The sequence below is a fragment of the Giraffa tippelskirchi genome, chromosome 2 (assembly GCF_054371585.1).
Source record: "Giraffa tippelskirchi isolate mGirTip1 chromosome 2, T2T-mGirTip1v1.2.pri, whole genome shotgun sequence".
Taxonomy (NCBI): Eukaryota; Metazoa; Chordata; class Mammalia; order Artiodactyla; family Giraffidae; genus Giraffa; species Giraffa tippelskirchi.
In genome coordinates, this window is record NC_137276.1 from 218,810,420 (window position 1) to 218,824,778 (window position 14,359).

Below are 14,359 nucleotides of genomic sequence, written 5' to 3' on the forward strand. Positions count from 1 at the left end.
TTTATAATTTATTTGATATTCAGTTTGGATTTTTTCAAATAAAGAACATGAAAGTTTGGAAAAGCTTTCTCAATACCACACAAAACAAAGTATTTCTTCAGCACAGAATTTGCCACCCATAGGGTTTTTTTCTAATTAGCTGCACAAATTTTAATGAAAGTAATTATATTCAGAATAAATTGCATTCTCCAAATTAAGAATCATAAAACGTTTGCTAAATATCCAATTTTAATGTCCTGGAAAAAATTTTGTTTATTTCTTAACCAGAGTTATGGGTTATGGAGGAACATACTAAATGAGATTAAGTTCCAAAGCCAAATAATTAACCAAAAAAAGAAGAAAACATTTGTTTTGTATGTTTGTTTTATATGACCCCCAATATTTAATACATTTAAATCTCATAGTCTAATTATGTCTCTTAGTATTATTAAATAAAGTTAGCTTGACAATAAACACAAGTTCCCAAATAAGTACTACATCACTCTAGGGTATAAAACTATTTCTTCTCCAATGTTTACCTATTTTGTTTTTCCTGTTTTGTTTTACCTGCTTTGGTTTTCATCTACAACACTGACATTTTTAATAGACATAGTAATTAATTATAAAGCATTTAATTTTCACACAAGAAATATCAATTTCAGTGCTGTCCTAAAAGTACAAATAAGCTACTGAAGAACAGTTTTTTCACTCAGTCCAAAGCAGATTTTAACCTGAATGTTACAGCACAAGAGAAGTATAGCAAAGGGGGTGATCCTCACTGGCTGTGCTGTGCTGTGCTATGCTCCATCACGTCTGACTCTTTGTGACCCCATGGACTGTAGCCCACCAGACTCCTCTGTCCATGAGATTTTCCAGGCAAGGATATTAGAGCAGGTTGCCATTTTCTCCTGCAGAGGATCTTCCCAAACCAGGGATGAAACCTGTGTCTCCTGCATTAGCAAGTGGGTTCTTAACCATTGAGCCACCTGGAAGAGATGAAAGTTGGGCTTACCTGCTGAAGATTGAGAAGATAGCAGGGGTTCGATATATTTAGAAATATGGAGGTTGAGTACAAGTTAAACACTCAGAACACAGATAAAGGTGTGATGCTCTTCATCATCAAAGTTATGATGAAAACTCTAAAGAAAACTCTCTGAAGAAATTAGTGTATAAAAGGAAAGAGAAAGCTAAAAACTAATTCTTGAGAAAGTCCACTGACTGGAATGTAGGAAAGGGACAGCCAGCAACAAAAAAATTGAGGATGCTGTGATGACACAGAGAAGGGTAAGAGAGAATTTTCAAAGAAGCGGTTCTCAATAGAATTGCATGCAGCTGAAAGCCCATGAGGTTGAGAATGTTAAAAGGCCATTGATTTTCACTAGAAATTTGTCACTAATGACCTTCCCATAAGCAGTTACAGAAGGCTAAGTTTCCATGTCAAAGTTTATAAACAAAACAAATAATTGAAAAATGAAAGTGAGTGTAGACTATATCTTGGCAGAGTTGATCATGAAAAGGAAGAAAATAAATTCAAAGTTCATTCATTAGGTATCAGGATCCAAAGAAACATGTTAATTTGTTTAAAATAATTGACCTCTAGGCATGACTAATGGCAAGAAAGATTTTTTTAAAAGAAGAAAACAAAAAGAATAAACAGAACAGTATTATGGACTCTATGGGAGAGGGCGAGGGCAGGATGATATGGGAGAATGGCATGGAAGCATGTTAATTATCATATGTGAAACGAATCGCCAGTCCAGGTTCAATGCATGATACAGGGTGCTCAGGGCTGGTGCACCGGGATGACCTGGAGGGATGGCATGGGGAGGGAGGTGGAAGGGGGGTTCTGGAAGGGGAACACATGTACACCCATGGTGGAATCATGTCAACGTATGGCAAAACAAATACAATACTGTAAAGTTAAAAAATAGAAAATAAACTAATTTTAAAAAAAAAAAGAAAGAAAGAAAGATTGAGGACCCTAAGGAGAATAGGTACGATGAGATGTGAACACAATCCTTGAAAAATTTCATTCAAGGATGGATTCCAAAGCAGAGAAGAAATAATAGTAGTTAACATTTACTGAGCAGTGGTGATGTGTAAGTGAAAGTCTCTCATTCATGTCCAACTCTTTGCAACCCCATGGACTATACAGTCCATGGAATTTTCCAGGCCAGAGTACTGGAGTGGATAGCCTTTCCCTTCTCCAGGGGATCTTCCCAACCCAGGGATCGAACCCAGGTATCCCACATTGTGAGCAGATTCTTTACCACCTGAGCCATAAGGGAAGCCCCCAGCGATGTGCAAAGGGATCTACATTATCTCCTTAAATATTTATAAAAGCCTTACAAGGTAGATATCATCATTCCCACTTTACCTATGAGGAAATTGAAACTAAAAGTTAAGTAACTTGCCTAAGATCACCCAGAAAGTATGAGGCAGTATTCACACACATGCTTACCCGACTTCCAGCTTAACCATTGAAATTCTTATTTCTGATTAATTGCCTGGTGTCACAAAGCACAATTCTCATTCAGTGAAATTGGTAGAAGTTTTATTCTTAAAACGAATCTACAAACACATAATTTGGATGCCCACAACTTCTGATATTGAAAATACAGATTCTTCATCCAGTGTTTGCTACATATAATACTCAGAGAGACTCTGAGGTGGAGAAGAATAAACTCTTATTCCTGGAGCAATCTCCTTTTAAGGAGCAGTCCTTTGATTTCCATGGGCAGGGCGCATCCACTGAAAAATCATATGAAGCTGATTTCAATAATCTTACTTCAAGGAGCCAAAAGAAATACTTTTCCACCATGCTACATCTGTATAGGTATTGGAGCACTGTGCAAACCCCAAGCTTACGTCTCTCTCCACAGCCATCTCTAACCACCTGAAGTTCTTCCCTAGAGAGGAAAGTGAACAACAGAAGTTGTCATTAAACTAAAGAGAATATCTCAATCATCATCCTATTGCTAAATTCAAAGGACACTTTTCAATCTCTTCTCAATTCTCTATAGAATTTAAAGCAGTTCCACACATACCCTTTTTTTGGAAGTTCTCACCTTTTGTTTTATCGAGTATGGTCAACCCCAGATTATTTTCCACTTACCTGGTTTTTCCTTCTTTTCTTTTCTCAATGGCTCTTCTTCCCATCTTTTAAATGTTGGAGCTTCCTCTACTCTTTTTCTTTCTCTTTCTTCACCCTGTCCCTACAAAATTTCATTCTCTGTAAGGACCTGAAATATCACCTTTATGCTAGTGAGTTCCAGAGGCGTATCTTTAGCTTGGACCTCTCTGTTGAGCTTCAGATCTGTTGGTACAACTCTCAATTTCCCATGTGCATGTCCTGTAGAAAGTACCCCATCATTTTCCTAATAACCTGTTCCTCTTATGTGGCCACTCCTTTGATGAAACTTTCAACCAATACAGAAAACTAGCAATCATCTTTGAAGTTTTCTTCTTTGTTCATCTACTCTTCACATTTAATCCAGTCACCAAATTCAGTAAATCCTATTCCCAACATCTCTCAGATCTTCTCTTCCTCTTCATCCACATCATGACCATCATATTTGGGAACTCCTCTCTTTTTGCATAACTTAGTTTACAACAGCAAAATCTGGTTTTCCTACATCCTCCAATCCCGCTCACTTCAAATCTAGTCTCCATGTGTGTGTGCTAAGTTGCTTCAGTCGTGTCCGACTCTTTGGGACCCTATGAACTATAACCGCCAGGCTCCTCTGTCCATGGGATTCTCCAGCTAAGAATACTGCAGTGAGTTGCCATGCCCTTCTCCAGGGGATCTTCCCTACCCAGGGATCAAACCCATGTCTCTTGTGTCTCCTGCATTGGCAGGTGGATTCTTTACCACTAGTGCCACCTGGGAAGCCCATATAAAGTGATAATTTTTTTACTTTCATATCTGACCATGTTATTCTTATTCATAAAATCCTCAAAGTCTTTCTATTAATTTACAGGTAGAATCCAATCTTTTAAGGGTGCCATAATAATGGTTCCATATAAGGTCTCTACCCAACCAAGATCACGCCTCAGTTTCTACTGTGGGTGCCAACTACACAAAATGACATGTCATTTCCAGTATGTGCACATACCCCTCCCAATGCCTGAAATGTGGTTTTCTTCCATCACTGTTGACTGACGCACTTATCAGCATGATCAGTTTCTGTAGGGTACCATGTCTTATCCCATCCATCAAATTTGTTCATCTCCCCCATATTAGTTCCATGTTTTTATACACCGTAATCTGCTTGATCAACTACTAACAAGTTTACCACTATGATTAGAATTTTAGTCCCTTTATTATCAAACTAAGTTCTTCTTGCCTGACACACTGCAAGCCAAAATACTGAGATTCAGAGGTGTGCAGCCAAGAGAGGGTTTATTTGAAAGGCAGCCAAGCATGGAAACAGGAGAAAAATCTCAGATCCACTTCCCTAAAGGCAAAGGGCTTGGGGTATTGATGGGATAAAGAGTAAAGAAGCAAGGTGGCCTGAGGAGGCAAGGTGGTCTGAGGAGTGGCAAGCACACGGAGCATAGGGAAAGGTGATTGGAGAAAGGTGTCATAGTCGTCAACCCTGTGCAGGCATAACTAGGCTACAGACCTCTACATTCAAAACCATGCATTCACACATGCCAAGTTGCAGGGTTGGTGGTCCAATCCAGTCTTAACCAGCTCAACTCGAACTAGACACAGCTGTTTCTGGAAAACAACTTATGGTTTGAGCAGACATCTTATTGTTTCAGCTACCTGGCTACCTGCAACCTGGAGGACATGCAAATCTTTTGTGGCAACAATCAAAATGACCTTGACTAGTAAAGGCAGGTAACAGGTGAAATGGATTTAACATATTAACCATGGTTTCATCCTGAAGGCAAAAAAAATAAAAAATATATATATATATATAGTACTTGGAAGCAGTAGGCATGTTAGTTAAGAACACCAGATTTATAACAAAATAAACTTGCATTTGAATCCTGAAGCCTCCAATTATTTAACAATTGTGTGCATGTGTATAGAACAGGGGCAGCCAGGCTCACTTCTTTAAACTCCAGTCTCTATAAAGTATGTTTCAATAACATCTTTTTTAGGGTTTCTTTTAAGATTAAAACAAAATAGTACATAGGCTTTGGTATACTGTCTTAAATATGATAGAATGACATCATCTTGCCCAACTAGTAACTTGTACATAATAGATATTTAAAGGGCATGGATATTTGCTATGGAATGCCCCCTGGTTGATAGTAGTGGTCAATGAAATCTTGAAGCAATAGCAAGCAAACAGAATTAATAAAGCCTTCAGAATTTTGATACACTCTTATTGATCCTAGAGTGACTGAATGATTGCAGGCTATGATGAAAGGCTAGACAAAGTCTCAAGATCGGCTTTAAGGAAGATGCTTTCATGAGGATTTGTGCTTTTATCTCATAATAAAAAGTTCCCTCCAAGCTCAATCCCTCTGTAATCACCATAAAATCAACATCCCATTGTATGCTACGTATGACTTGTCAGGAATAAGAAACAATCCCTCATATCCAATCTTTGCTCCCAGTTCAGAGAGACTGTCATTGGGGCACATTGTCTTCTTATAGGCTTCTGATGTGACCTCTACTCTCATCATTTATTCTTGGGAAAGTTCTCAGGTGGCTTTATATCCTATTGATAACACATGAAAAGATGAAGATATTTGCTCTAAATCTATTGAATAGATTATAAAAGGAACTGTAGGTCAACCCGAGATTTTCTTATCCAAAGATAAGGTCAGATCTTAGAGAGCTATGAAGAATTGATTTTCTGAAACAAAGAAAAGGAAGATGATTCTTCCCTTTTTATTTTTTAATTTTTTTATATTAGCATATAGTTGACTTACAGTGCTAGCTTGAGGTGTGCTACAAAGTGACTTAGTTTGTGACGTATGCATATATCTGCTTGCAGTGCAGGAGATCTGGGTTCGATCCCTGGGTTGGGAAGATTCCCTGGAGAAGGAAATGGCAACCCACTCCACTATTCTTGTCTGGAGAATTCCATGGAAAGGGAAGTCTGGTGGGCTACAGTCCATGTGGTTGGAAAGAGTCGGACACGACTGAGCAACTAACACACACATATATCTATTAAAAAGAAAGATGAGGGCTTCCCTGGTGGCTCAGTGGCAAAGAATCTGCCTGCCAGTGCAGGAGATACAGGTTCCATCCCTGAGCTGGGAAGATCCCACATGCCACGGAGCAATTAATACCATGCAGCACAACTGGGAGCTGCAACTACTGACCCTATGTGCTGTAACTACTGAACCCCAAGTGCCTAGAGCCCATGCTGCACACAGGAAAAGCCACCACAATGAGAAGCTGCACAGTGCAACTACAGAAAAGCCGTGTAGCATCAAAGATCCAACACAGTCAAAAATAAAAAACAAAATAATCTTTTTGTAAAAATTAAAAAAAAGAGTTTTCTGATTTCAAATATTTACCATTTGAGTTCAGCTCAATCTTTGTTTGAATAACCCACTCTGAAGACCAATTAAAAGGTTTGTAAAATAAATAAAATGCATTTATGATATTCTCCAGTGTGTTTCTCTATGCCTTAGCAAACAATTTTTCTAAAGACACTTGTTCATACAAGTATAGGGATGAAATCTTTTCATAAGGAATGAGACCTAAGGTCTAGGCCAATTGATTTTCTGGCTGTATCAATAATCTTGTAGTGTGGTCAGAGGTAATCTCTTTGGCTATCCATAAATACCAGGAGCTCGGACTAATCCCTTCTGAAGGGACAAGGGAAAATCCTTCTAAATTCCTCTGGATTGGAAATAAATGATATTTGCTTGTACATTTATGCCGATTGTCTAAGATAAAAACCCAGCTAATAACATACATTTCATATTCCATTGAAGTCACATCTTCCTATGCTTGGTTACGGTGTTTCACAATCTAATTGGCCAACATGAAATAAATTTCAATTCTGAAAGCCAAATTTCCCAAGAGAAAGAATATTTCTTTTTAAAAATAGTTGGCCTTCATAATAGTTCACAGAAGAAAAGAAAAAGAACTCACATATGTCATCTCATTTAATTCTTGTCTTGGCCAGTGATTATTTGGTGATGAGGGAAAGCATTTTCTCTAATAAAGGCAAATAAAAAGGAGTCTTGTTGTAAGGCTACAAAAGGAAATTTTCATGGATATTCATAGGTAAGATATAAAGTACAACAGGGCCTCTTAGAGACAGATCAGGAGATGAAAATTCAGAAATTGAGGTCATCTCTCTTGGTCAACATGATTTCTCACTTCCTTCTCTCTAAAATAGACTTTACCTCCTAATCCCTAGTCTAAACCAATGAAACAATGGTTTTCATTCAACATGAAGAATTGCCATGAGTCATATCAAAATTTGCAGGAAGATACTGCTCCAGACCATTTTCTTTAAAAAGAAATTATAAGTACAGTAGGTCTTTGGTGTTTCATGAGCTCCTCCATTCTTTTTGCTACACGGGGCCTCATTACCCTTGATCAAATTTCTCTCTAACTAGCCCATAGAATCTGTATGCAAGATGGGTGCTCACATGGTAATGAGGAAGAAAAAAGAATCAACATTCCAGTCAACAAAGTCAATCAAAGTTGGCCTCTTGTAAATGGGTTGATGAGAAATAAAGTTATCCTGGGTAACAGAGGAGAGACAGGGAATTGAACCATAAGAATATGCTGTTTTATGGTCAAAAAATATCAAACATCATCAATTTTATGTGATTCAACTTAATAAAAAATATATAACTGACAAATCATTCTCATTATTGCTACCAGAGATGGTAAATTTGTGTCAATATATTTATTTTGTTGTTGTTGTTCAGTCACTCAGTTGTGTCTGACTCTTTGCTACTCCATGGACTGTAGCATGCCAGGCCTCCCTGCCCCTCACTATCTCCCGGAGTTTGTCCAAGTCCATGTCCATTGAATCAGTGATGCCATCCAACCATCTCATCCTACCATCTCATCCTCTGTCACCCACTTCTTCCTCCTGCAATCTTTCCTAGCATCAGGGTCTTTTCCAATGAGTCAGCTATTCGCATCAGATGGCCGAAGTATTGGAGCTTCAACTTCAGCATCAGTCCTTCCAGTGACTATTCAGAGTTGATTTCCTTCAGGATTGACTTCTTTGATCTCCTTGAATTAAATCATCCTGCTTTTCACCTCAATATATTTGTTTTTCTTGCAGAATATCTGGAATAATCCTTCTATTAATTAATAAGGATTTTCTCAGTTTTCTGAGTTCATATTTTTCTTCCATCTAATCAAATAAATCCAGAGTTCCTGATTATGGGACCATCAAAGGTTATTTTCTCTTAATTACTTTTATTAAAAACTAGTCAGTTTATTTTTCCAAAACAAAAATACATGTTCTTAGAAAACAAACTATGATTATCAAAGGGGAAAGGGGTAAGTGAGGGGGGAATAAATTAGGAGTTTGAGATTAGCATATATACACTACTATATATAAAATAGATAAAGCATAAAGGAAAGACCTACTGTATAGCACAGGGAATTACATTCCATATCTTGTAATAACATATAATGGAAAATAATCTGAAAAGATACATATATATATGTATGACTTCCCTGGTGGCTCAGATGGTAAAGCGTCTGCCTACAATGCAAAGTATACATATATAAGATATATGTATATATGTCATGTACGGATGTGAGAGTTGTACCATAAAGAAGGCTAAGCACCAAAGAATTGATGCTTTCAAACTGTGGTGCTTGAGAAGACTCTTGAGAGTCCCTTGGAGAGCAAAGAGATCAAGCCAGTCGATTCTAAAGGAAATCAACCCTAAATATTCATTGGATGGACTGATGCTGAAGATGAAGTTCCAATACTTTGGCCATGTGATACAAAGAGCTGACTCATTGGAAAACACTAATACACTAATGATGGGAAAGATTGAAGGCAAAAGGAGAAGAGGGTGGCCGAGGATGAGATGGTTAGATAGCATCACCAACTCAATGGACATGAATTTGTGCAAACTCAAGGAGATAGTGAAGGACAGGAAAGTCTGGCACACTGCAGTCCATGGGATCACAAAGAGTCAGACACGACTTAACAACTGAACAACAGCAAATATATATATAATAGAATCTAGAAAGGTATATATATATATATACATATATATTTTAAAAACTGAATCACTTTACTGTATACCTGAACATTGTAAATCAACTATATTTCAAATAAATAAATAAATAAAACTGTTCCCCCAAAAAAGTTAATTAATAAATGAAGAAAACCAAAAACTAAAAAAGCCCATATTTATTTGTTCTCCTCTGTTAGGGCAGAGATACAATAGGAGGGAAAAGAAAGATTGAGTCCCTTTGGACTTCTGAGTACTTATAACCTAGTAGGGAACAGAGACAATAACCAAAGGATCCCATGAAAAAATCATAATTAAGGTGATTTCTCTGAAGGAGAATAATGCTCTGAGAACATCAGGATGGTGCAGGCAGAGGAATATGTCTTATGACCAGAAGGCTTATCACTGGAACAAAGAGAGGGCAAAAGATCTGTGTAGCCAAATGAAGAGAAGCCTGATATGAAAAGGGACTGCTAATTTAACCAATGAACCTCTGGTTGAGGGGCAATAATCACTCAATCATGTCCGACTCTTTGCAACCCCATGGACTGTTGTTCACCAGGCTTCTATCCATGGACTTCTCCAAGAAAGAATACTGGAGTGGGTTGCCATTCCCTTCTCCAGGGGATCTTCCCAACCCAAGGATCGAACCCAGGTCTCCCGCATTGCGGGCAGATTCTTTACTGAGCCACCAGGGAAGCCCCCAAATATTTAGAAGAGTACGATGCAATTTGTCATTCAAAAATACCAGCTTGGCTACAATGTGGACATTAGAATGGGGTCAAAAAGAGTGCAGAGATCTAATCTAGTGATCCAGGTGAGAATCGCTGGCAGCCCTGGATTCAGAGGAGTAGAACTGGTTAAGTCATGAGGTTGAGTTGGATTTGGAAAATAAAAGAGAGGGCTTGAGATAACTCATAAATTTCTAGCCTTGTAACATACAAGTTGGAAACACTACAAAGGAACAGGGTACAAGTGATGGGGAGGGGCAGGTGAACATGTTTCAGGACATGCTGAAAATGAGATGTCTCTGAGACACACAGTGGAGGGAATCAGGTAGGCATTTGATTATTCAGATCCAGAGTTCAGTCGAAAAGTTTGGACTGTAGATACAAATCTGTGGTATCCAAGATATCTGTGGTAACCAAGGTCTTGCACGAGTGTGTACAGAATTTTCTAGGAAGAGAGCAAAAAATGAGAAGAATGGAGGGAAAGGATCAAAATTGACCCAGAAGAAGACTAATTGTGCAAAGAAGCCTAAGCTGGAGCACTCAGGGAGACTGGAGTAAACCAGGCAACCGTCATGTTAAAAATTCAGTGTTTTGAAAAGAAGGTCATAGTCAGCACTGCTGAGTACTGCTGAGATCAGGTAGAATTAGGACCAAAAAGAGCGCCAAGCATGCTGCCAAATATCAGTCATTCACCGAATGATGCAAGAAGTCAATGCAAGTTGGCAGAACTCGAAGTCACAGAATATACTATTTGAGACCTCCCTGCTGATTTCCCTGTGGTAAGACAAAGCAAAGCCCAGAGAAGGTCTGAAGCTTCTTTCACTGGAAATTCATCCCTTTTTAGTAAGTACTTCAGGTTCTATCCAGCTCCTCATCCATCCTGATTCTACTCAAGCACAACCTTCTTTAATATTTACTGAGATACACTGTCTCAGACACTGTTCTAAACAGCTTTAATGTATTAAATCATTTAAACTACATAACACTCAGTGCTCTGTGATGACTTAGAGGGGTGGAATTGGAGGGGCGGGAGGGAAGCTCAAGAGGGAGGGCATATATGTATATATTTAGCTGGTTCAATTTGTTGTATAGCAGAAACAAACACAACGTTGTAAGGCAATTATATGCAAAAAAAAAATTTTTTTTTTAAGAAAAAAATGAACTACATAACAACCCCTGCAGGAGGCTTCATTACCACCTCCATTTTACAGATAAGGAAAACAAGGCACAGAGAGGGTAAATTTCTTGCTCTGGCACATCTATTTAGTGAAGTGGCAGAGCAGATTCAAACCCAAGCAACAAGAGTCGTGCCCGACTCTTTGCGACCCTATGAACCACAGCACGCCAGGCCTCCCTGTCCATCACCAACTCCCGGAGTCTACCCAAACCCATGTCCATTGAGTCGGTGATGCCATCCAACGATCTCATCCTCTGTCGTCCCCTTCTCCTCCTGTCCTCAATCTTTTCCAGCATCAGGGTCTTTTCAAATGAGTCAGCTCTTCGCATGAGGTGGCCAAAGTATTGGAGTTTCACCTTCAACATCAGTCCTTCCAATGAACACCCAGGACTGATCTCCTTTAGGATGGACTGGTTGGATCTCCTTGCTGTCCAAGGGACTCTCAAGAGTCTTCTCCAACACCACAGTGCAAAGCATCAATTCTTCGGCGCTCGGCTTTCTTTATAGCCCAACTCTCACATCCATACATGATCACTGGAAAAACCATAGCCTTGACTAGACAGACTTTGTTGGCAAAATAATGTCTCTGCTTTTTAATATGCTGTCTAGGTTGGTCATAACTTTTCTTCCAAGGAGTAAGCGTCTTTTAATTTCATGGCTGCAATCACCATCAGCAGTGATTTTAGAGCCCCCCCAAAATAAAGTCAGCCACTGTTTCCACTGTTTCCCCATCTATTTGCCATAAAGTGATGGGACCAGATGCCATGATCTTAGTTTTCTGAATGTTGAGCTTTAAGCCAACTTTTTCACTCTCCTCTTTCACTTTCATCAAGAGGCTCTTTAGTTCTTCTTCACTTTCTGCCATAAGGGTGGTGTCATCTGCATATCTGAGGTTATTGATATTTCTCCTGGCAATCTTGATTCCAGCTTGTGCTTCCTCCAGCCCAGCATTTCTCATGATGTACTCTGCATATAACTTAAATAAGCAGGGTGACAATATACAGCCTTGACCTACTCCTTTTCCTATTGGGAACCAGTCTGTTGTTCCATGTCCAGTTCTAACTGTTGTTTCCTGACCTGCATACAGGTTTCTCAAGAGGCAGGTCAGGTGGTCTGGTATTCCCATCTCTTTCAGAATTTTCCACAGTTTATTGTGATCCACACAGTCAAAGGCTTTGGCATAATCAATAAAGCAGAAATAGATGTTTTTCTGGAACTCTCTTGCTTTTTCGATGATCCAGTGGATGCTGGCAATTTGACCTCTGGTTCCTCTGCCTTTTCTAAAACTAGCTTGAACATCTGGAAGTTCACGGTTTACGTATTGCTGAAGCCTGGCTTGGAGAATTTTGAGCATTACTTTGACTTCCCTAGTGGCTCAGACGGTAAAGCGTCTGTCTACAATATGGGAGACCTGGGTTCGATCCCTGGGTCGGGAAGATTCCCTGGAGAAGGAAATGGCAACCCACTCCAGTACTCTTGCCTAGAAAATCCCATGGACGGAGGAGCTTGGTGCAGGCTACTGTCCATGGAGTCGCAAAGAGTCGGGCACGACTGAGCGACTTCACTTTCACTTTCACTTTACTAGTGTGTGAGATGAGTGCAATTGTGCGTTGATTATCTGAATCTCCAGACTGGCAGCCTGCTCGGTAGATTTCAGTCTTGCAAGCCCCAGTGGCAACCCACTCCAGTACTCTTGCCTGGAAAATTCCATGGATGGAGGAGCCTGGTAGGCTACAGTCTGTGGGGTCGCCAAGAGTCAGACACAACTGAGCGACTTCACTTTCTTTCTTGCTATAGTTCCTTTGGAGAAGGAAATGGCAACCCACTCCAGTGTTCTCGCCTGGAGAATCCCATGGACGGAGGGGCCTGGTAGGCTACAATCTATGGGGTTGCAAAGAGTCGGACACGACTAAACAACTAACGCACACACACACACACACACACACACACGTATATAAGCCAATTCCTTAAAATAAATTCCTCTCTCTCCCCTCTCTATCTCTCTCTCTCATTCTGTGTCTCTGCTCTTTCTGTCATATAGATAGATGAAAAATAGAAGATAGATGACAGCTAGATAACTAGATGATAGATAGATAGACAGATAAGTACTATGAGTTCTGTTTCTCTGGAAAAAATTGTATCAAATACATCAGTATATCCATAATATTATCATCTCTACAAATAATCAATATAAAAATTATTAACAGGATATTTTACATTCTGTTTCATTCTAAGTCTTCGAAATCTGGATTGTATCCTATGCCTATAGTGCATCTCAATTTGGACTGGCCATGTTTCAAATGCCCAGTAGCCACTGGCTATATGTAGCTAGTGGCTATCATATCACACAGTGTGGGGCTAGAACAAAGCAACAACGTGAAGCATAATAGTAAGCAGAATGTGTGTGAAGTCATAGACACAAGCTTGAAATCCACTCTGTCACTAAGACTAAGTGAATGCTAGCTATATCTATTCTCCTAACTGGAGAACCTCTCTGAGCCTAGGTGTCCTCATACATAAATGAGGGATAATAGTACGTATCTAAGAGACCTGTTGTGAAGATCCATCATAAAATCTTTAGCAGAGTGCCTAGTAAGCCATAGAATCCCCATAAACATCAGGCACTTTCCTTTTCCTCCTAATCTTCAAGCTATTTTCCTGACTTCCCTCTTTAATAAAAGTGTCTGTGTTTGTTTCATATTTGTTTCTCCAGTCGGGTACATTGGTACATGCTCAATAAATGCTTGTGGAATTAATGCATGGCCTTTTGTTGTCATGGTGGAGTATATCCATTTGTTGATTTATATTTTCTTTTAATACATGTGTCTTAGAAAACACTTTTACAGGACTTGCAAGTTGTGGGGTTGACATTGTAGTGGAGAGGTGAATCAAGCTTGAGTTCGGGGATTTGAGAGAAGAATCTATTGAGCTGGGCTTCCCAGATGGCACTAGTGGTAAAGAATCTGCCTAACAATGCAGGAGACATAAGACATGCGGGTTCAATCCCTGGGTTGCGAAGATCCCCTGGAGGAGGAAATGGCAACCCACTCCAGTATTCTTGCCTCAGAAATCCCATGGACAGAGAAGCCTGGTGGGCTAGAGTCCACGGGGTCACGAAGAGTTTTGACAGGACTAAGCAACTGAGCACAGAGCATCTACTAATCTGAAGCAAATGTGGCAACATCACAAGTAAAACCAGCCAGGTGAGATGAACCACAGACATCTCTGACATAAGAGGACACCAGCTTTTTAAGTTCATTATTTCATATCATTTTTCATTACTAAGGACAGATCTGACAATGAGATGGGATGCATCCTCATTAAAAACAAAAAA

The 14,359-nt window shown here is 39.4% G+C and overlaps 1 long non-coding RNA gene across 1 annotated transcript in view; it reads right to left on the minus strand.

The window, feature by feature from the left end:
* Nucleotides 1–2,517: 2,517 nt before the first annotated feature.
* LOC145532421 (uncharacterized) overlaps nt 2,518–14,359 on the minus strand; it is a 93,536-nt gene continuing 81,694 nt past the window's right edge. The window contains exon 9 of the long non-coding RNA XR_014073223.1: nt 2,518–2,888. This is a non-coding gene — a long non-coding RNA (uncharacterized LOC145532421). The remainder of the gene's footprint in view (nt 2,889–14,359) is intronic.